The sequence below is a fragment of the Eumetopias jubatus genome, unplaced genomic scaffold (genome assembly GCF_037043125.1).
Source record: "Eumetopias jubatus isolate StellerSeaLion01/CBP00866 unplaced genomic scaffold, mEumJub1_p1.0 scaffold_3, whole genome shotgun sequence".
NCBI classification, from domain to species: Eukaryota; Metazoa; Chordata; class Mammalia; order Carnivora; family Otariidae; genus Eumetopias; species Eumetopias jubatus.
In genome coordinates this window covers 51,878,932-51,899,982 of record NW_028274809.1, presented here as the reverse complement: position 1 = coordinate 51,899,982, position 21,051 = coordinate 51,878,932, and the positions used below count along the sequence as shown (strand labels likewise).

General features: G+C 37.8%; 1 protein-coding gene and 1 pseudogene across 1 annotated transcript in view; one reads left to right on the top strand and one right to left on the bottom strand.

Moving 5' to 3' along the window:
• The window catches only part of CERKL (CERK like autophagy regulator), a 108,301-nt gene that overhangs the window by 34,359 nt on the left and 52,891 nt on the right, over positions 1-21,051 (bottom strand). The gene's annotated exons all lie outside the window — the stretch shown is intronic.
• Positions 12,198-12,970, top strand: LOC114223342 (nascent polypeptide-associated complex subunit alpha pseudogene; annotated as a pseudogene).

Sequence of the window (21,051 nt, the reverse complement as noted above, 5' to 3'; positions counted from 1 at the left end):
ATGGCTGGATAAGGGGAAAGTGACAACACAAGAAGGGTTAAGAACTAGAGAAAAGTGAAAAAGTGGTAGAATCAATTAATTGAGGTCTCCGGGTAGGGGGGTGAAAAATTTTAGGAGTTGAGAGAGTAGATCGATTAAGTTAGAAAGACAGAAGCCAATAGCCACATGAAGGGTAGCCACATGCTTCAAAGTGAGATTGAGTTATTGGTAATAACAATAATAAAACCCAATGAATGTTATATTCATCAGAATCATCTGAAGGGCTTCTAAAAACACAGATTTCTGGGTCCCAGATCCAGGAATTTTGGACTCAGTAATCTAGGGTCTGAGAATATATTTATAACATGTTTCCAGGTGATGCTGATGATGTTGGTCCAGAGATTACACTTCGAGAACCACTTCCCTAAAAGTAGGATTATGAGAGGTGAATGGAGTGTAGGATCAAGATCTTTGAGGGAGAAGCAGCTAAAAATGGAAAGAACATGCACAAAAGCACACAGAATTATGACCACAGTAGTGTTGTAGAGAATGACTACGAGACAGAAACTAATATCTTCAAAGAGTAAGAAGAATGAACCAGTAGTCTGCACAGGACCACAAGTAGCACTAAGCTAGTGGTGTCTAATGGACTGAGCTTCAAAAATGAGGATTTTTTTAAGAGAGGAAAGAAAATGGTCTCAAAATAGCAGAGAGAAGAAAGAAACATATCAAGACACTGACAACACCCCCAGGACCAGTGGTCTGAAATGTAGGACAGAGAAAATAGCCACGACAAGAGGGCTGTAAGGGGAAGCTATAAACTCCTGGGAGAGCTGGGTCTCTCTACTAAAGCAAGAAGGCAAGGGAAATTTGGGGGAAAGTAGTCGAAAATGTAGGAGATTTCGCTAATGATGGACTATTCATTCCACAGGACAAACTAAAATAGTGTCTGGAGTTAAGAACAGTGGGGATGGTGTTGGGTTAGAGAGTAGAGAGAGAGCCTTAAAGGAATGGCAGTACAACTGATGAAGGGCCTTAGGGAATAACACGGTATGAAAGAATTGTTTGCAGCAGTTGAGGTTGGAAACCTTGTGAGGGTGTGGGGAGTAGGGTCTTGCCCCAAGCATATAGAGCTCTAAGAACTTATCTTTCCTCCAGCCAGTGCTGAAGCTGGGGAGGAGTAATGTTGCCTGGAACCAGAAGAGCTCCAAAGCCCTCTCAGAAGACCAGCCAGTGTTCAAATCTACACCCAAGTCTGTGTGAGGCACTCAGTTATACTCTTCACGAAGTGATCTCAGTGCAAATGTTCTGTATTTGAGAGTCACATGCTCTGTTGTCTTCTGTACAGACACATTTTCATGGTACAAAATTAAAAATCTCTGTTTTCAGCTCATTCCTTGATACCCAGTTTCCCTCCTGGGGGACAACCACTGGTTTTACTTTAAGAATTCTTCCAGAAATAGTCTACGCATATATAAAAATGCATGTATTTGTTCTTTGGCTTTTTAAATAGATGGCAGTATTCCTACCCACTATTCTCTATCTTGCTTTTTTTCCTTTTACTGTATTTTGCAGAGGATTTCATATCACTATGTAGGTATGATTCTCACTGTATTTAAAGCTGACTAGCATTTCTGTATGGATGAACCTCAATTTAAATCCCCTGGAGAGGCGCCTGGGTGGCTCAGTCGGTTAAGCGTCTTCCTTCAGCAGGGTCCTGGGATCAAGCCCTGCTTCGGGCTCCTTGCTCAGCAGGGAGCCTGCTTCTCTCTCTCCCTCTGCCTGCTGCTCCCCATGCTTGTGTGTACACTCTTTCAAATAAATAAAAAATTTTTTAAAATGTAATTAGTTCCCTGGAGATGTATATTTAGGTTGTTTCCAATCTTCCTTTACTGAAATGAATGTCATTTTGCATCTATTTGCATATAACTGCAGGACAAACTTCCAGAAGTAGAATTACTGGATCAAAGGATATGCACCCTTGAGAGTTTATCCTATTCCTCAATTACCTGCTGTTGAAACAGTTCAAGATTGTGACCCCCCAAAAAGTGGGTGTTAGAGTCAAAGTAATTCATCTTAAGTCTTGGCTCTTCCACTTACCAACTGTGTGACTTTGGGTTATTTGTCCAATTTCTCAGTTTTTTAATTTCCTCATCTGTAATATGAGGATAATAAGAGTACTTCCTACAAAAGGCAATTGTGATGATTAAATCATCAAATTTAAGTGCTTCGCAAGTGCATGGCACACAGTCAGTAATCAATTTATTATTATTACTACCAACTTACACTCCACCAGGAACTGAGTATCTGTTTTCTTATACCCTTATAAACTCAAAATGTTTTCAAACTTTTTGATCTTTGACAATATGAGAGAAGAAATATTGTATCTCATACTAATTTCAATTTATATTTCTTTTTATGAGGCTGAGAAACCTTGGAATGTTTAAGAGATACTTTTATTCTTCTATGAACTGTCAGTTTATAGCATTAACTTATTTTCTTCATAAAGCTATAATTTAATACTTTGTATTTGCTCTTGTATAATTGTTTTTTAATGACCGTATTACAGAATTGAGGGTGGAATTCTTAGAACCAAAGCTATTCTTAATAAAAATCACCACACTCTTGGAAGGAGAAAAAAAAAAAAAAAGAAAATTAACCTTTTAAGTAAGGTTAATTTTAAATAAATAGCCTACTAAAAACCTTATTTAAAAACATTAAAATATAAAAATTTTTTGTTTATTATGAGTTACAAATACTTTTCTGTGTCATTGCAATTTTTATTTATGCCATTTTCTCTGAGAAAGATCCTTTTGATTTTTCTGACAGTTTTCATTTTACACACCTATAGATTTATTATTTTTTATGGTTCCTGGGTTTTATGTCATATTTAATAGTTCCCTTTTGTGACCAAAAAAAAACACTATATTTTTCTTCTATTTAATTTTATGGTCTCTATATCATATTTTTATTTAAGCATATCCAAAGTGTCTTTTTAAAATAATTTCTTAAATATTTTATTTATTTATTAAAGGGGGCAAGAGAGAGTGAGCAGGGGGAGGGACAGAGGAAGAAGCAGACTCCCGCTGAGCAGGGAGCCTGATGCGAGGCTCCATCCCAGGACCCCTGACCATGACCTGAACCGAAGGCAGACACTTAACCGACTGAGCCACCCAGGTGTCCCTAAAATTTCTTTTACTAGAGGTATAAAATTGGGATTTGACTTCACTCTTTTGTCAGATTATCCACCTGTCCCAACATCATCCATTTGGTAATATTTCTCTTACACATTTCAAATACCACCTTTAGATATATTAAATTTCTGAATGTATTTGGATTTCTTCTGAACCATTTAGTCTGAAGTCTACTGATCAATTCATATGTCAGTGCCATATTTTGAATTTAATGAGATTAATGAGAATACCTCAAGTTTCTCCATGTAGGCTTTAAAATGAGATATTTTAGGATGTTGAGAACATACCCATCTATTCTTTTTTTATTAAAAGTTGCTTTTTTTAATTAAAAGTTGTCATTCATACACAAGTAGACCAATCTATAATTTTCCATTTTTTGGATTTGCATCATCAGATGTTGATATCAATTTCAGGTAAGCTCTATAAATACAATCTGGGAGTTTTCCTTTTTTTTTTTTCCCCTATGCTCCCCAATAAACTATTGAATCGAAGTTTCCTGTTCCTTAAAGGTATGGTAGAGACCTCTGTGAAAATATCAGAGTCAATGTTTTTCTGTTTGTTTTTTTAAGGAGTATCCCCCCCAAAAAATGTTACCTTGGTGGTAATTGGTCTGTTTAGATTTTCTATGTCTTCTAGAGTCAGTTTGGCCATTTTCACTTTCCTAGAGAATGGACTTATTCACTTCATCCTTCTCCAAGGAGGCAGCCCAGTGATAGAGATAGAAGAGATACTGTCCTCTTATGAGTACTAGTAGCAACACTATTTCCCCCTGATAATTAGAACTGATCACCTTTGCCAGCATAGCAACTTCATTATTATTTTTTTTCCATTTGTTGGTTCAGTCATATGGTTCAATAATGTAGCCAGGTAATTCTCAATGTCCAATTCAATTGAACCATTGTCACATTCCCATGTGAAAGTATTCTTCCCTCATACTAATACCTCTAAATCAGCAGAGTTCAGAGTTATAGGGGCAGGAAACAAAAATTTTATGAGTGGGTCACTGGCAGTGAAGTTAAGAGGTAACATATCTTCTCTACTTGGTTTGCAGACCCATATATTCTGTTTATGGAACTAAAAACTACTTTCACAAAACTTTGTCTTCTGGGTAGAATATAATGTAATACAACAGGAAACATGGTAAGACCAGCAAATCCCATGATTCATCAGCCAATTGCCTCACTTCTTTGATATAACCGAGTCCCTTGATCAAAAGTAGTACAGAATGTAAATTCATTGAACAAGGTATTTAGTAGGGTTACAGATGGTAGTGTTGTAACAGGGTGGATGAGAAATTCCAATCTAAAGTAAACATTCATAGCAATGAGGCCTAACTACTAACTTTCCACAATGGAGGAACACCAATGTAATCAACCTGCCACCAAATGGTTAACCAGTTGCTCTAAGATGCAGAACCATATCCAGGCTCAGGGCTGATCTGTTTGCAGGTAGAGTACTCAGTAATAATAGGAGTCAAATCAGTCTTAGTGAGCATAAGTACTTGTTTTTAAACCCACATATTTCCCCCATCTCTGCATGAAGGCCACTTTATGTGTTCATTGTGCAAGCCCTATGGTTGCTGTTTTTTTTTTTAAGGTTGCATTTATTTGACAGAGAGAGCATAAGCATGAGTGGGGAGCAGAGGGAGAGGGAGAAGCAGACTCCCCCATGAGCAAGGAGGCTGATGCGGGGCTCCATCCCAGGGCCCTGAGATCATGACCTGAGCCAAAGGCAGACGCTTAACTGACTGAGCCACACAGGCACCCCCCTAGGGTTGCTTTTAAAAGATGCTGACATCTGTAGAATGGGGTACCTTGCCTATCTAATTAGGTCCTCTTTTGAAATATAAAACAAATCTCATTCTGTTCTTATTCCATGAAAACCAACTTTCTTCCAAGTTCCTTACTATTTGGCAAGCTCTTAACCACTGTCCATGCATCAATATGCATCTATCCCTCTGGCTTTCACTCCTTAATAACTAGTACCAATTGTCTGAAGTTCTGCCCACCCTGATTTTCCTTTCCTATCTTAGTAACACTCGAGTGGGTCTGTAATTCTTCAGTAGCTCATTTCTATTGTATCATGAAGAACCCGTTTATTTCCCTTGGTTTACTGATCATAGAAAACATCTCATGATGCCACATATGAAGGGGGGGCAAAAAAAAAGAAAGCAATGCTGCAACAATTATAGGCCACCAGCATATTTGATTTACTAGACCCTTTTCCTCTAGTCCTTTCATCATATTATCTGTACCATACAGCTTTTTATTTAAAATAGCTAGAGTATTCTATGCTTTATACAACTGAACTCTAATACAGCTGTCTAAAAGAAATCTTAAAGTTGACATATTCAAAACCGAAATTTTTATTTTCCCTACCAAAAGGGGTCTATCTACCCATAGTCTTTGCTATTTTACTAAATAAGAACTTCCTCCTTCCACCTGCTCTAGTTAGAAATTTTACTCTGAAAATTGGTAATTAAAAATAACTAATTATGCACTTACCCTGACTCTTTATAAGTACTATATTTATGGGTAACCAAATAGTACCAGAAGAAGAAACATCCTTTTTATAAAAGAATAACACTATAATTTAGAAAGAATGATAAAATACAAAAATTTCCCTGATCTACCCTTAAATAATTAGTTCAAGCAAAGATAATAGATGTTAAAATATTTATTGAGAGCTAAATGCTCTCCCTGGTCCCTGAGTACCACTGAACAATTATCTACTAGTTTCAAATAGAAATATCACAATGGAGGGGCGCCTGGGTGGTTCAGTCGGTGAAGCGTCTGACTCTTGGATTCGGCTCAGGTCATGATCTCAGGCTGTGCCATCAAGCCCTGCATCAGGGTCTGCACTGGGCATGGAGCCTGCTTAAAATTCTCTCTCTGTCCCTCTCTCTCTACCCCTCTACCCCCTGGCTCTTTCTTGCTCTCTTAAAAAAAAAAAAAAGTGACAATGGAGAGATCGAGCTGTCACCTCTTTGACTCCGGGATCCATCTTAGCCTTGGGAAATCTATCTTATCCACATATCGTGGGATAGTCAGACATTACATACCACCTGAGATAATGAAATATGAAGTACGCAGTACCACTCATGAAGTATTCTTGCACAGTATGAACCTAATTAAGCCTTTAGATTAGAAATCCAATTTTTAGGTAATAAAGAGCATAGAAAAACAAGTTAAATGATACCACAAAGAAGCAATCAGACAGTGGAACAACAGTACTGCTCAAAGAGTGATCTTCAGAATGACAACCTAGCATTGCCCAGACCCACTAAATCAGGATGTTTGGGAATGGGGGACAGTATCTATATTTAAATAGGCTTTCTAAGTGTTCCTTATGCACGCTAAAGTATCTACAGGACAACCTCATCTCTTCCATAAATCAGTGTCAGAATTTTAAAAATGAGGGGATTGTCTTAGTGTTGTAGTTTAAATATGTTTAATTCGGGGCGCCTGGGTGGCTCAGTCGTTAAGCGTCTGCCTTCAGCTCAGGTCATGATCCCAGGGTTCTGGGATCGAGCCCCACATCGGGCTCCTTGCTTGGCGGGAAGCCTGCTTCTCCCTCTCCCACTCCCCCTGCTTGTGTTCCCTCTCTTGCTGTGTCTCTCTCTGTCAACTAAATAAATAAAATCTTATAAATAAATAAATAAATAAATAAATAAATAAATAAATAAAATATGCTTAATTTGATGAATGATTCTTGATTGGACACTAGTTGGTACAAGCCAGCTATAAAAGACATTTTGGAAAACATGGTGAAATGTTCAGTATGGACCAGGTATTCAATGATGATAAGCAACTATTGTTCATTCATTTGGTAGGATAATGATATTTGGTTATTTATAAAATGTCTTTTTGTAGAGATGCACACTGGAGTATTTCTGGGAGAAATGTCATGATGTATATAGTTTAAAACAGACTGACAAAATGTTAAAACATATGGAGAAATGTTAAGAACTACAGAATAAGTGGGTGATGGCACTATAAGTGTCCATTATAATGTTTTTATATGTTCTATATTATTTGACATTTTCCCTAATAGGATAAAAAAAATCTTGCTGTCATCATTGACTTTTTCCTCTCTTAATATCCCCCATATTCACCAAGTCAATAAATCCAGAAGGCTGTATCTTCAAAAACAAATCCAAAGTCTAATCACTTCCCACTACCTGTCTTGCTCCCTATTTAAATCACTACCTTTTGCCTGGATTATACCAGTTTCCACTTAACTGGTTTCCGGCCTCAATTCCTTCCCCTACTCAGAGTGTACTCTCTACTTAACAGAATATTCACTTTAAAAGTTCTATCATGTCACTCCATTGCTAAAACTCCCAAATGGCCCCCATTTTTCTCAAAATAAAGGTACAAAACCACACAAAGCTTGCAAGAGCCTTCATGGTCTACTCCCAGCTGCCTCTGTGACCTCATTCCCCACTACTTTACTCCCTAAATCCCAGCACATGACTTTCTTGCTCAACCTTTTACACATACTGTTCTGTTTGTACCATTTCCCCCTCATATATCCATATGGCTCCCTTTCCCATTACTTTCAACTATCTTCTAAAACTAGACATGGCACGAGCTGGGTTTGAAAAGCAGCCTCAACTGTCTTATCTGAGGCTTGGACTCAGAGTACCTTTCTCACCATCAGGGCACTTGTGCTTCATCTCACAAGAGAAGGAAAAATGCAAAGAAGTAGCTGGCCAAAGGAATGGCACCAGTGAGTGATGAAGCCAAGACCAAATTCACCAGTTAAGACCACCAAATGACTTGGTAAAACACTTCTCCATAAAAAATAACTGTAACGATAATAAAAGCATTTGAAGATTTTTGAAAACTACATTAGGAAGGTAAGAAAGAGGACAAAGTTCAAGGTTTAAGAAATTTAATTAACTTATTGAAAAACAGTTAAAAAGGAGAGCTTAATTTTTTCCATGAGAAAACAGACATGTATATTCTAGTCCTCTTGATGAAACAAGAACATGGACTGCAGGAATGTAGTACACTGTGAAGATTTACATAAAATCATTAGCTACAAAGAACTCTGGAAAACATTTTAAGAATGCAACACAAAGCATCAGGCAGTTACGACCTTGCTCTTCTCTCAATTATGACAAACTGTTTAATATGAAAGCTATATTTGAAACACACAAATCCCCTGAACTCCTTGGAAAAAAAAAAAAGAATCTCGATGTGATAATCATTTATTCATAATTTCACAACAGTATAAGCATCCCCCAAATAGATAATCCAAGATTAAAACATAGGCATGATTCAATATTAATATGCAACTGACTTGGTTCTCGGTCCTCCTGTAACTTCTCAATTCATACTCTAGAGTACAGACCTTTTTAGCACCCCAGTTTGCAATGAACCAGCAATGTAAAACAGAATGGCCAACTGTTCCTCTGTTAGTAACAAATGTGCTAATATGTACTAGTTTAAACTTGATCTATCAGTGAGTCAATGAACCATGAAGGGTGGGGGTTAATCAGGGTGTTCTCCAAACAAAGGCTCCTGAGAGCAGCGGGGACGCCACTCCCAGACTCACATCTGTGCTGTTTTGAGTGCAGCATGATGGAAATGGCATGGTGTTCATCAAAGTTAAGAGCCCAGAACTTTGTTAGAGTATTGGATATACTCACAACTGTTTTATACAAAAACGCAACCAAATTGTTGCAAAAATAAAACCCAAACACAGGAAATAAAGACCTCAAGTAACCACAATTCTCAGGAGCTATTAATATTAAACTATGCCCAGTTAATATGTAACAGTGATGGTAAAGCCTTTCACACACAAGATATGACAACTTCCAAGCAAAGCACAGAAATAGAATATTTTATATTAGGAGATTTATATTAAAATTCATTCGTTTCACTTCACTATCAGCAAAAGTTAACTGATGCACATCTTTACACACCCACAAAAATAACTTAAATGTTATAGTCTACTTAAGCCCAGTAACTTCTAAACTCACAGGCAGCCCACCAATGTGAACATCTCTAACAGCTGAGACAGGCTCAACCACAATTAGTAGAAAGAATCACCTACTGCCAGAAATAGTCACCTCAATACTTCAGTATTTTAATGATGAAGTGGTCAAGACTAGAGATAGAGCAAGAATGAACGGAAAGAAGAGCTAAGAAAGAGGAAAAGAAATTTCAACCAATTATATTACCTATTTATTTTTATCAGATTATTATTATCCTCACTTCCCCCAATTAAATCTCCAGAAAGGTGTAGGGCAAGATGGAAATGTAGGAAGATCCTGAATTCACCACCTCCGTAGACACAGCAAATCTACACCGAGTTATAGACAAGTTCCTCCCCTGAAGAAGAGCTAAGGGCTATCTGAACAGCTTCTGCACAATAAGAAAATGATAGGAGAGATGATGAGACAGTAACAAAAAGAACTCCCACCCCTGACACTGAACTGCAGGGGGAAGGGATATTACTGAGAGCTGATCCCTCTGCTCTGGGGCACAGAAAAAAAGCCCTGGCTTAAAAAGCAACTAGTAATAGAAGACCCAGCCCTAGAACCCTGCCAAATGTCAAGAGAGCTGTGGAAATTCACTTTGGGTTGGAGGGGCTGGTGAGCATCATGATTTACACTCCTCCTCGCTTCGATAGCCCAGACAGGAACAGGGTTCTGAGCACCCTAGCTGGGGGTGGGCTGCCTCAGCAAGCACTGGGCCCCTAGCCTACACCAGCCCCAAATGCCCTGTGGCACAAACAAAAAAAGCCACTGTTCAAAAGAACAACTAGAATATCAAGGAACTAGCCCTAGAACCCTGCCATATTATGGAGGAGCTGCTGGAACTTTCTGGGCCAAAGGAGCAGGTGAGCACCATGGTTTACGTTCCCCCTTGATGTTGGTAATATGGATGGGAACAGGGTCTGAGGGCCCGAGCCAGCTTACCACCTAAATGAGACCTGGGCCTCTAGTCTATGCCAGCCATCCCACCAAGGCAGCCCCAGGGTGCTATACACTGGGACACCCCTGGTCAGCACTCACTATAGCTCCAGCCATCAAACAAAGGTGACACAGATACAAAGCACCCAGAACACTCCAGGCCCACCACTTTGGTTTTAGGCAGCTTGCTAGGGTACCCCCTGACACAGAATGCTTCAGGACATCCTAGCTGACACCTGCTTCAACTCTAGCTGCCCAGCCAGGGTGCCCCCTACACAGAGCACCCTGGGAACCTCCAGCTTGTGCCCACCTCAGTTCCAGCTACCCTGCCAGGGCACCCCTATGCAAAGAACCCCACATCACCCTAGCTTGCACCCACTTCAGCTTCAGTTGTCCTGTGAGGGTACCCTCACTGTGGAGAGCCCCAGGACCACCCCAGTCCACATCCACTATAGCTACCACTGTACTGCCAGGGTGTCCCCCCACCCCATCCCATGCCCCACATCTTGGTTCTAGCCACCGCACCAGGGTGTCCTGTGCATAGAGACTCCTAGAACACTCTTATACCCACACTACAGCCTCAGCTATCTGGGCAAGGTACCTTCTGCACATAGAGCCCTGGGACTCTCAGCTTGAACCCCCTTCCACTTTAGCTGTCTTTCCAGAGCACCCCCTATGTGGAGAGACCAGGGTCCACACCAGCTCATGCCCACTATAGCTTCAGCCGTGCTGCTAGGGTGCCCTCTGTAGAGCCCCAGAACCCTCCACCACGGTATGCATACGCTTCAGCTTTAACTGTCCAGCCAGACCACCAACTGCAAGAGAGCCCTGGGACAACCCCCCACACCCAGCTTTAGCTGTCCTGCCAGGGTAACCCCTATACAGAGAGCCTCAGGACAACCCCGGCCTACATCCACTTTAGCTCTGGCCATCCCACCAGGGTAGTCCCAGCACAGAAGGTCCCATAACCCTTAGCCCACACCGGCTATAGCTACAGCCAGCCAGCAAAAGTCACCAGGCACACACAGCCTACACAGGGGATGACCATACATAAGACCATTTCTTCAAGTTTAGAAGTACTTGTTCTAATTCATAGACAGAAAGTCAAGCAGAAGGGGGAGACAGAAGAATATGCTCCAAAGAAAAGAACAAGACAAAACCTCAGATAAAGAACTAAATGAAACAGAGGTAAGCAATATGCCTGATAAAGAGTTTAAAGTAATGATTGTAAATATACTCACTAGACTAGAGAGAAGAGTGGAAGAACTCAATGAGAATTTCAACAAATGAAAAATAATCAGAGCACAAGAATAACTGAAATAAAAAAAATACACTAGAGGTAATCAACTGTAGATTAGCAGATGCAGAAGAATGGATCAGCAATCCAGAAGATAAGGTAATGGAAAGCAGCCCAGCTGAACAGCAAAAGGAAAAAAAAATTTTTAAAAATGAGGATAAGTTAGGGGATCTCTTGGACAAAATCAAGCAAACACTTGCATTATAGAAACCCCAAAAGGAAGAGAGAGAGAAAGGAACTGAAAACTTATTTGAAGAAATATAGCTGAAACTTCCCTAACCTGGTGAAGGATATAGACTTCCAGGTTCAGGAAGAACAGAGAGTTCCAAATAAGATGAACCCAAAGGGGTCCACACCAAAACACATAATAATTAAAATGTCAAAGGTTAAAAATAAAATCAGAAGCTCAGGAAACAAGTGTTGGCATGAATGTGGAGAAAAAGGAACCCTTGTGCACTGTTGGTGGGAATGCAAACTGGTGCAGCCACTACAGAAAAATAAAGAGAGAATTTCTTTTTTTAAAGATTTTATTTATTGGGGCTCCTAGGTGGCTCAGTCATTAAGTGTCTGCCTTCGGCTCAGGTTATGATCCCAGGGTCCTGGGATGGAGCCCCACATTGGGCTCCCTGCTCAGCAGGAAGCGTGCTTCTCCTTTTCTCCCACTCCTCCTGCTTGTGTTCCCACTCTCCCTGTCTCTCTATCAAATAAATAAATGAAATCTTAAAAAAAAATAAAAAATAAAAAAATAAAGATTTCAGCAATAGGCGTGGGTCACGCTCTCGCTCGCTCTCTGCCACCATCTTGGTTCCACGTTCCCCTCACAAAATGCCTGGTGAAGCCACAGAAACCGTCCCTGCTACAGAGCAGGAGTTGCCACAGCCCCAGGCTGAGACAGGGTCTGGAACAGAATCTGACAGTGATGAATCAGTACCAGAGCTTGAGGAACAGGATTCCACACAGGCAACCACACAACAGGCCCAGCTGGCAGCAGCTGCTAAAATCGATGAAGAACCAGTCAGTAAAGCAAAACAGAGCCGGAGTGAAAAGAAGGCACGGAAGGCTATGTCTAAACTGGGTCTTCAACAGGTTACAGGGATTACAAGAGTCACTATCCAGAAATCTAAGAATATCCTCTTTGTCATCACAAAACCAGATGTCTACAAGAGCCCAGCTTCAGATACCTACATAGTTTTTGGGGAAGCCAAGATCGAGGATTTATCTCAGCAAGCACAACTAGCAGCTGCTGAGAAATTCAAAGTTCAAGGTGAAGCTGTCTCAAACATTCAAGAAAACACCCAGACTCCAACTGTACAAGAGGAGAGTGAAGAAGAAGAGGTTGATGAAACCGGTGTAGAGGTTAAGGACATAGAATTGGTCATGTCACAAGCAAATGTGTCAAGAGCAAAGGCAGTCCGAGCCCTGAAGAACAACAGTAATGATATTGTAAATGCTATCATGGAATTAACAATGTAACCATCTGAAAACGAGGACTTTTTTTGGTGTTTCAAAAGAATAACTGCAGCTTGGTTTGAAATTTGTACTGTTTCTATCATTAATAAAGTTATGGCTTCTTTTTGGATGAAAAAAAAAGATTTCATTTATTTATTTGACAGCGAGAGAGAGACAGGGAGAGAGAGAGTACAAGCAGGCAGAGGAACAGGCAGAGGGAGAGGGAGAAGCAGGCTCCCTGCTGAGTAAAGAGCCTGATGCATGACTCAGTCCCAGGACCCGGGAGCATGACCTGAGCCAAACGCAGATGCTTAACTGACTGAGCCACCCAGGGATCCCAAAGAGAGAATTTTTAAGGTAGCATAAGAAAAACAAAAAGTTATATACAAGGGAAATCCCCTAAGGCTTTCAGCTGATTTTATAGAAAAAGTTTGAAGTGGCACAATTTATTCAAAGTACTAAAAGAAAAAACCAAGAATACTTTACCCAGCAAGATTATTATTCAGAATTGGAGAGATAAAGAGTTTTCCCAGACAAAAAAAGTTAAGGAGTTTATCACCACTAAACTGGCCTTACAAGAAAGGTTAAAGGGACTTCTTTAAGTGGAAAAGAAAGGGCCATAAATAGACTGAGAAAATTATGAATAAAAACTGTAAAATATGACAACACATATGTAAAATGTAGGGGGAAGTAAAAATGAAGTTTGTTTTTGTGGAATGTGTTCAAAACACATTGTTCCTTTAAAACAAAGACTGTAACAAGAGACAAAGAAGGGATACAAAACGATGAAGGGATCAATCCAATAAGAGAATAAAATAATTTAACTATTTATGCACCCAACACTGAGAGCACCTAAATACATGAAACAAATATTAACAGACATAAAGGGAGAAACTGATGGGAATACAATAATAGTAGTGGACTTTAACACCCCATTTACATCACTGGATAGATCATCCAAACAGAAAATCAACAAAGAAACAGTGGCTTTGAATGACACATTAGACCAGATGGACCTAACAGATATATATGGAACATTCCAACCAAAACCAGCAAAATACACATTCAAGTGCACATGGCACATTTTCCAGGACAGATCACATGTTGGGTCACAAAACAAGTCTCAATACATTTAAGAAGACTGAAATCATATCATGCATCTTTTCCAACCACAAGATTATGAAATTAAAAATCAATCACAAGAAAAAGACCCGGGGGGGGGGGAAAAAAACACAAATGCATGGAGGCTAAATGACATTTGACTAAACCAATGGGTCAACAAAGAAATCATAAAATACATGGAGACAAATGAAAATGATAACAGTGGTCCAAAATCTTTGAGATGCAGTGAAAGCATTTCTAAGAGGAAAATTTATAGTGACATAGGCATACATCAAGAAACAAGGAAAATATCAAATAAATAGCTTTACACTGAAAGAAACTAGAAAAAGAACAAAACCCAAGGTGAGTAGAAGGAAGGAAATAAAGATCAGAGCAGAAATAAAGAACATAGGGACAAAAAAAAAAAAAGGAAAAGATCAAGGAAACCAAGGTCTGATTCTTTGAAAAACAAAATTGATAAGATTTTAGCCAGATACATCAAGAAAAAAACTGAGAGAAACTAAATGAATAAATAAAATCAGAAACAAAAGAGAATAACAGCACAGAAACACAAAAGATTATAAGAGACTACTATAAAATATTATATGCCAACAAATTGAACCTAGAAGAAATGGATAAATTTCTAGAAACATAATCTTTTAAAACTGAATCAGGAAGAAATTGAATATTTGACTAATTACTAGTAATTAAATTGAATTGGTAATCAAAAAACTACTAACAAATCGAAGTCCAGGACCACATGGATCCACAGGTGAATTCTACAAACATTTAAAGAATTATACCTATTCTCAAACTACAAAAGAAAGAAAGAAAGAAAGGAAAGAAAGAAAAAGAGGAGCTAGGAAAGTTTCCAAATACTTTCTATGAGGTCAGCATTACAGTCATACCAAAACCAGACAGGCATCAGTAAAAAAAAAAAGAAAAAAAGGAAAACTATCCCTAATGAACATAGATGAAAAATCCTCAACAAAATATTAGAAAACTGCCTTTATCAATACATTAAAAAAGGATCATTCACCATGACCAAGTCAGATTTATTCCAGGGATGCAAGGATAGTTTAGTATTTGTAAATCAATCAACATGATATAACATATTAACAAATTGAAGGATAAAAAAATCAAATGGTTATTTCAATAGATGCAGAAAAAGCATTTGACAAAATTCAACATCTGTTTATAATAAAAACTGCCAATTCAGTGAGTTTATAGAGAACATACCTCAACATAATAAAGGCTAAGAATGAAAAACCCACAGCTAACATCATACCCAGTGGTGAAAACAGAGATTTCCCTCTAAGATCTAAGAGCAGACAAAGATGTCTGCTCTTGCCACTTTTATTCAACATAGTACTCAAATCCTAGCCACAGCAATCAGGCAAGAAATAAAAGGCATTCATATTGATAAGAAGTTAAACTGTCACTAGTTTTACATGATAAGATACTATACATAGGTAATTCCAAAGACTTAAAAAATGTAATAGAATAAATGAATTCAGAAAGTTGCAAAATACAAAATTAATATCCAGCAATCAAATGCATTTCTATACACTAACAAAGTAGCAGAAAGAAAAATTCAGAAAACAATTCCATTTATAATTGCACCGAAAAGAATAAGATACCTAGAAATAAATTTAACCAAGGTGAAAGACTTGTATTCTGAAAACAACAGAACAGTGATGAAACAAATTGAAGACAATACAAATGGAACAATATTCCACACTCATAAATTTGAAGAATATTGTTAAAATGTCCACACTACCCAAAGCCATGTACAGAGTCGATGCAATCCCTATCAAAATACCAAAAGCATTTTTCACAGAACTAAAATACTACACTTTATATGTAACCACAATAGACCCCAAATTGCCAAAGCAATCTGGAAAAAGAACAAAGCTGGACCTATTAGAACAGCAAATTTCAAGATACACTACAAAACTGTAGTAATCAAAACAGTATGGTACTGGCATAGAATAGACATCAATCAATAGAACAGGATAGAGAGTCCAGAAATAAACTCATAATTATATGGTCAATTACTCTATGACAAAAATGGCAAGAACATACAATGGAGAAAAAAACCATATCTTCACTAAACAGTTCTGGGAAACTGAATAGCTATATGCCGAAGAATGAAACTAAACTACTTTTTCACACCATACACAAAAATAAACTCACGATGGACTTAGAAGAAAACACAGGCAGTAATTTCTTTGAAATAGGGTACACCAACATTTTTCTAGATAGGTCTCCTCGGGCAAATAAAACAAAAGCAAAAATAAACTATTGGGACTATAACAAAATATAAAGCTTTTTCACAGTGAAGCAAACCATGAACAAAATGAAAAGTCAACCTATCGAAGGGAAGAAAGTATTTGCAAATGCTATACTTGATAAGGGGTTAAGATCCAAAATATATAAATATATAAAGAACTTACACAGCTCAATACAAAAAAAAAAAAAAAAAATGGGCAGAGGACCTGAATAGTTTTCAAAAGATGACACACAGATGACCAACAGGCACATGAAAAGATGTTCAACATTACTAATCAATAGGTACATGCAAATCAAAACCACAAGAGATAGATATCACCTTATACATATCAGAATGGCCAGAATCAAAAAGACAAGAATGAGGATGTGGAGAAAAAGGAACCCTCATGCACTGCTGGTAGGAATGTAAACTGGTGCAGCCACTGTGGAAAACAGTATGGAGATTCCTTAAGAAGTTAAAAACAGAAATAACAATTATTTACAATAGCCAAGATACGAAAGCAATCCAAGCTTCCCTCAGTCGACAGAGAAAGAAGACGATGCACAGGTGAGTGTGCACAAATATTACACATCCCCAAAAAAGGATGAGATCCTTTTATCTGTAACAACATGGATGGATCCAGAGGGTATTATGCTAAGTGAAATAAAACAGAGAAAGACAAATACCATATGATTTCACTTAAATGTGGAATCTAAAAAAACAAACAAATGAATAAACAGAAAACAGACTCATAAATACAGAGAACAAACTAATGGTTTCCTGGAGCAGGTGGGCAAAATGGGTGAAGGACAGTGGGAGATACCGGTTTCTAGTTGTGGAATGAGTAAGTGATGGGAATAAAAGGTACAATGTAGGGAATACAGTCAGCGGTATTTTAAAAGAAATGTATGACAGATGCTAGCTACACTTGCAGTGAGCGAAGTGTATCATACAGACGTGTGGAATCACTATGTTGCACACCTGAAACTTATGTACCATTGTGTGTCAACTACATTTCAATTAAAAAAAAAAAATCCAGACTGAAAAATACATGTTACTGGTTTTAAAAAGTTTTTTTTCCTGCTCTGCTTAGAAGTCAATCATAGAATTAGTTAAAATAAATAGCATTTAAATATGATTAACTTTACAAAAATCCAATTTGATAAAATAATTGTATATTCATTCTTCATAAACTACTAAGTTATAAAAATGTTAGGGAAAAATTTCATGAACCCATTTTTTAATTCAATGATTTTATCAGTTAGAAAGCTTTCTCAATGTATCCTCTCTGGATTACAAATAAGAAAGTAGATGTGCCTTTGAGAGAGTTTTTAGTATCTGCAGGACTTCAAAAAAATCATATAGTTTTTAGTATTCCAAGAACATATGTTTCTGTAAAAAGATTCTTAAAGTTTATGTACTAAAATATGTGTTGTCCAAGAAAAACCTGAGCTGAACAGTAAAATGGTAAAAACAGACTTTATTCAGAACTGTTCCAATAGGAGGAAAGAGACCTCCGTATATACAGCATGGGAAACTGGAAATTTATAGCCAAGGAGCAGGGTGGGGTCAGTGGATGGAAAGTTACTACGAGCAAACATCAGAGGTAAAGGGGATTCTGACTCAACCCACTTAACAGAATTCTTGCGGAAGACACGCCGGGTGATCAGATATCAGAGTGGGGGATGGAGGATGAGGAATGTGATCAGATATGGGCGGAGGGGGGTCCAATTAAACGGACTTAGCAGGGTTCTTGCTAAAAATCTATTTTTATAAGGAAGTGTACAGATGCGCCTAGGGAAATTTCAGGAGCCTGATACTTACATAAAATTAGCCCTGTATTATACATGATAATAATATGTGTTTCCAAAAGCCTAACAATTCAGTATAAGAAAACAGGGGGGAAAAAAATCTAAGGGATACTCTCCATCAAAATGATGCTGATTTAGTACTCTTGTTCTAGGAGATTATGGCAGCTGCCGGAAGCAAATTTAGCCATGCAAGCTCTGGTCCAAGATGTCAGCTCTTCCTAAGTTTACTTATGAATGTAATGTACTCTCAATAAAAATACCAAGTTTTATTTTCCAAATCGAGACAAGCTCATACTAAAGCATTTATCTAAAAATTAACCTGCAAAAATAGGGAGAAACACTGGGGGTGGTGGGGTGGGGAGGTCTATGAGAAGAACTAGTCCTACCAAATAATGAAACGTACTGCAAAATCTCTTTAAAATAAGCACTGCTACATGAATAGACCCAGTGGGATAGGGGGAAAAAAAGGGGGGGGCCGTAAATAAACCCACATACATACAGAAATTTGGTATATGATAAAAGTGGTATCTCAGAATTCTGGAACAAAGACTGTTTAGTAAGTGGTGTTAGGACAACAGGAGGATTATTTGGGAGAAAAAGTAAGGTCCATACCTTATACTACATAAAAAATAAACCCCAAATAAATTAGAGATCAAAAATTAAACTTTACAAGTACTAGAAGAAAACATGAATGATGTTCTCTATAACCTGGTATAGAGAAAGGCTTTCTGCTAGGACTCAAATACCAGATGTAATAAAGAAAAACAGTGACAAATTTGTTAACATAAAAATTTTAAAACAAAAACTTTGAATCAAAAGTCACTATAAGAAAAGTTAAGGAACAAATTTTATATCAGGAGAAAAATATTTGCAATATACATCACAGAAAAAGGCCAATATAAACAACTTTTAAAAATTAAGGAGGAAAAAGGCCAAAAGTATTACAGAAAAATAGGCAAATGATATGAAGACAATTCACAAGATATTTACAATGGTTCTTAGACATATGAAAAGATGTTCAACTTTATTCCTAACTTTTTCAAACAATGCAAATTCAAACTATATTAACACACTATTTCTCACCAATAACACTGGAAAATTTCTAAAGCATCAAAGTACAACCTGTTGGTGAGGAAAGCCACTTTCACACACTGCTGGTAAAAATGAAAAATGGTAAAAATTCTATGGTAGGGAACTTGCCAATACCCGGTAAAACTACACAAGCATCTACCATTTAACGCAGAAGTCTACTTCTATAAAGTTACTTTCAAGATAAAATATGTACAAAATTATTTTCCACCTAACTACGTATACTGAAAATCACTCCATATCATTTCATGGGGAGCTCACTGTTTTTTGGTCTAAGGGGCCAAAAAAAGGCAAAAACAAAAAAAACCTGCCAACAAATCTTGAACTCATTTTGGTAGGATTATTTTTCATAGTGGTATGGTCACAGCTATTCTGAAACTCTCCTGGGACTACTGTATGATTGAGCACGTGGACAAAGGTGTTGCTGTTGGGAACCAGAGTTCTTCCTATGGAAGAAAGGAAATACAAATATGGAAAGGAGATAAACAAGGAAGAAGACAACTGGATTAGATTAGAATTACAGTTATCTATATAAAGTCTGATTTCTAGTCAGTATTTCCTAGCTCTACTGCTGCAAGACCCTGGAAGTTATGACATCCTAAGAGCAATGTGCATACCCTACAGCCAGATTTCGGTTTCCCAATACCATTCCCCCCACAAAAGGAAGACCAACTCCTTAAGGAAATGGCTGATCCCAGGGCTGGGGCAGTCAAGATATGATAGAAATCTGGAATATCCTGCTGTGCCAAAAAGTGAAGAAATGCTCCCAAATTAATGGAAACAGGTTGAAAGAACATAGGAGCCAGCTTTAAAGGGTTCCTTGAAATGTCTTCATTTCTATACCTCCAAGGAAACTCCGTTTGTATAAAAGAGAACCGCTTGTCTCTCTGCCTAAACCTAGCTCCTTCATTTAGTTCAAGGCACTTGTATCTACCAATGCAAGAAATCAGAGTCCTCTTTCTCTCTCTTGATTCTGCTGATTTCATGACAAAAACATTTTAATTTTTTTTTTGTCCTGAGTCTGACATCTAAAATTACCAGATCAATTTCAGTCATTACTGTTTATGGATATCCTAGTCAACTACAAGAAAATCTTAGCAGTTGCCTAACATTGATAAGAGCTAAAGGTTTTAACTAAAAGTCAAATACTGAATGACATTTTAGAATCAAGCAGCACTTAAACATATAGAGCACAGATTACATATGCATTAACTGTAAATAACTACTTTGTTGGCATCCATCACTTTTTGAGATTTTATATATTTGATGCCTAATTAGATATGCAGCCAGGGAAGAATTATAAGGATTAGCAGGATCTGACCAATATACCAAAATAGTAGCTAATATAGTTCACCAGATTAAAATTACATTTTCTTTGAAGCAACATTACTGACTATGGAATATGCCTTCTAACTTTTACAGCATCATGATAGTGTGGTGGGCTAAGAACATGGGCTAGGGAGCCAAACTGCCCATGTTTGAATCCAGATTCAACAATTTCACAGTTACGTGACCTTGTACAAACTCTCTACCCTTCTATCTTCTTTCCCCCATCTCAAAAATGGTAATGATAATAGTACCCATCTCAAGGATATTGTGGAAATTAACATCAGTTGGCACATGTGAAATAGGACAATGATGGTAATAATGATGAATTCTGTTAGTATTTTAGTATATATTCTGTAGGGAACCGACAGCCCCTCTCACCCTCCCCACTGAGAAGATGATGCTTAAACTTACTTTTGAAGGGCTAAAAGGTTTAGGAATGTAAATTCTAGAGAAGCTCAACAAAAACTTAGCAAGCTATGTGATAAGAACAGTTATCCTTTATTGAGTGCCCACCATTTGATACACATTATACATTTAAGTATTGCAATAACCTAGCTAGGTTGGCATTATCAACTTCATTTTACAGACAGGAAGCCAAAGGCTTA